Below are 3,736 nucleotides of genomic sequence, written 5' to 3' on the forward strand. Positions count from 1 at the left end.
TATTTCCCTTGATTTGTCCCTACTTTCTTACTTATGAGCTTTAGGGAGGGCCCCCTTGTCCTAGTATTGTGTGATATAGAAAATATTTTTTCTCTACCCACCTTTTCTATCCCATGCATGATTTTATACACTTCGATCAAGTCACCCCTTAAACGCCACCTTTCAAGGCTGAAGAAACCAAGGCATTGCAACCTGGTTTCATAAGGAAGGGGCTCCATTTCCTTGATCATTCTTGTTGCCCTTTTTTGCACCTTGATTTGATTTGATTCTGGAACTAAATTTCCTAAAGGTGAGAGTAATCAATCAATGGAACAGCTCGCATTCAGAGGTTGTGGCATCACTGGAGGCTTTCAAGAAGAGATAGGACAGCCATCTATCTGAAACGGTATAGGGCTGTGAGGCCACAGGTGGACGTAGAGCCCTTTCTGCGAGCACATCAGTCATTCACCCAGCTCAGATTCACCGCACATGCGCACACGGCTCTCACTGGCCAGCTGGTCTTTGGGTCTCTGCCGCGCATGCACAGGGAGAGGGGCACAAGTGGGGGGACGCCTGCACATGTGCGAGGGTGTGGCACATGCAAGGGGTGCTCACATTGTATTTTGGGAGCTCGCGGAGCACCCCTGTGCCCAGTGAAGGGCTACCAAAATTTTTACTACCACACTGTGGCTGTGGCTCAGTGCATTTTCTTTCAACATCTTTCAATGCAAATTGGGTGCTCTGGGGTGGAGCTCCATTTTTGCTACCCCACTGCGTTCCCTCCCGACCGGGCAGCAGTCTGCCCCTGCCCGTACCCCACTTTGGCTTCCAGATTGGTGCAGGGGGCTTTCCAGGCCCAAAACAGGGTGCAGAGGGCCGTATGAGCTTCCTCCCTCACTCTGGGTTTCCCTGGAAGGCCCCCTGCACCAACCTGGAAGCCAACAATGGGCAAAGGTTCCTGGGGGCATGTGGGGGGGTTTGCATGTGCATGTCGGGGGGGCAGGGCAGTATTGGGTTCCTACTTGGATGGGGGGGACAGTGCACTAGTAGTAGAAATAGAGCTGTGTGCATAACTCCGGGTGATTGACGCATGAGCACGTCGGAATGCGATTTGACTTCTGCGCATGCACAGGAAGCAAAATCTTGTGAGAGGTCATGTGCGTGTGCGAGATTTGGGCGAATTTTGGTGATTTTTTGCTCCCGTGCATGCATGGAAGCAAAAAAACCCCACCGAAATCTTACATGCCCGGGCGTCTTCTTGCAAAATTTGCTTTCTGCACATGCACAGAAGCCAAATCTCGCTCCAATGCGCAGTCACCTGGAGCTGCATGCGCATAAGCACCAGTAGTAGTGGTAAATTGGAAACCCTGCCTGGGCCAGAGTGAGTCACTTAATAAATTGCCAAGAAAAATGGGTAGTGATAGGCGACCCCAATGGCGTTCGGGTTCGGCAAGTTCAGACGAACTTTAAGCAAAATTCGGCCGAACCCGAACCGAACCCAAACACCAAGAGATTCCAGGGGGGAGCTTTGAGGTCATATATACCGGCAGGTTGCTAGGGACGCCAAAGTGATCACTTCCTGTATTCCATGGAATCCAGGAGGTGGTCACCTTGGCGTACTTAGCTACCTGCCAGTGACATCAAAGCTCCTCCCCCGGAATCTCTTCATGGGAGGGATTCTCAAAGGAAAGTCTTCACGTAAAAATAAACATTGTTGTTTTTATGAAAAAGGACACCGCAGCGGCGTCCATGGAATCCAGGAAGTGATCACCTTGGCATCCTTAGCAACCTGCCGGTGACGTCAAAGCTCCGAACGCTGAACGCGACCCCGAACTTTGCCCAAAGTTTCAAAAAAATTCAGGTTCGTGTTCGGCATAACGAACACCGCAAAATTCAGTATGGACCCGAATTGTGTGGGTTCGGTTCGCCCATCACTAAAAATGGGGCAAAATTCACATAACCACTGTCTTGCATAGCAACAGAAACTTGGGGCTCAATTGTAAGTTGTATGTTGAGGAATACTGTATGTGTATTTGGAGGAAGCGGGATGTTTTTTTATATATTAAAAGATCCTTCTTGTATAAATTTGGTGCCGAGAGCATTCCCCCCCCCACCAGCAAGACAGAAATACACACCACTAAACCAATCATATTGACGAGTGTTTTTTCCAAAGATGGCCACTTTAAGATGAATGGATTTCAACTCCCGTGTTTGCTGGAGAATTCTGGGAGTTGAAGTCCGGACCTCTTCAAGTTACCAAGGTTTTGAAACGGAGCTTTAGAAGCTTATAATAAAATCAGATGCATTGAAATTCCATCTGGCTTCAAAGCTTTCTGGTTACAAGAATGATGCGACTCCTTGTAAGAACCAGTAACGTAGAAATTGCACCTGATTCGGTTCCCTTTGCAAGTTAATTACATCAGCCGTGCAGGGGTTTTAAACCCTTAACTGCACTTAAGTGCCCTATACTGCACTTAAAGTAAGTGCGGTCAAGGGCACCTAATGGGTGTATTTGGCAGACAGGCGCTGTCAATTTTGCCAAGTAGATCTGGGTGACACAGTGCCATTTGGAGCAGATGGCTGGGATCTGTGTGCAAGCTCAGTTCTTCCCTGCCGTAGGTAAATATAAAACCACGGTTCTCCTCCAGACAGGCATCGCCTGGAGATGTTTGCCCTGAGAACTGGATCTGGTTGGCCTTTGCAAGGCTTTTTGGACAGCAAATATTACTGAATAATGGAGCAGCGTGGAGAAGCCAGACGTCTGACAGGTGGCAGCGTCTGCCCCCAATCCATTTGTCTCTCTGCGCTGTGGAGTCAGCGTTTTTTCCCCCCATCCTGCTTGAAGCATCTGCTTTAAATAGGCAAAGAAACCCGATGCTTCTTTTGATCGTCCCATTAGGCAAAAATATCTCTGTTGGTAGCCAGCCAGCCAGCAAGTTCTTCCCCTTTGCATTAAGGCATATTATACCCAGTGCAAAATAAGTGAAAGAAAGACAAGACAGGCAGGAGAAAAAGAAAAATGAGATGGAAGAATGGAGATGAAGGAAGGAAGGAAGGAAGGAAGGAAGGAAGGAAGGAAGGAAGGAAAGAACAACAACAAAAACAACAACAACAACAACAACAGTGTTGGAAGGGACTTTGGAGGTCTTCTAGTCCAACCCCCTGCTTAGGCAGGAAACCCTACACTACTTCAGACAGATGGTTATTCAACATCTGCTTAAAACTTCCAGTGTTGGAGCATTCACAACTTTATAGAAATACAGTAAAATGAGAAGCAGAAAAGAAAAAAAAGAAAATAATTGGAATGGAATGGAATAAAATGGAATGGAATAGAATAGAATAGAATAGAATAATGTATTGGCCAAGTGTGGTTGGACACACAAGGATTTTGTTTTCGGTGCGTATGCTTTCAGTTTACATAAAGAAAAAAATAAACTATGTTCATCAAGAATCATAAGATACAACACTGTAAAGAAAGAGAGAGAGTGAGAGAGAGAAAGAAAGAAAGAAAGAAGAAAGAAAGGAGATAAGATAAAAATTAAATGATAAAAGAAAGAAAGGAAAGAAAGAAAGAAAAAGAAAGAAAAAAGAAAGAAAGAAGAAAAGAAGGAAGAAGAGAAAAAAGAAGAGAAAAAGAAAGAAAAGGAAAGAGAGAGAGAGAGAAAGAAAGAAGAAAGAAAGAAAGAAAGGAGATAAGATAAAAATAAAATGATAAAAGAAAGAAAGGAAAGAAAGAAAAAGTAAGAAAAAAGAAAGA

This window comes from Erythrolamprus reginae, chromosome 3 (assembly GCF_031021105.1).
Source record: "Erythrolamprus reginae isolate rEryReg1 chromosome 3, rEryReg1.hap1, whole genome shotgun sequence".
In the NCBI taxonomy this organism is placed as follows: Eukaryota; Metazoa; Chordata; class Lepidosauria; order Squamata; family Dipsadidae; genus Erythrolamprus; species Erythrolamprus reginae.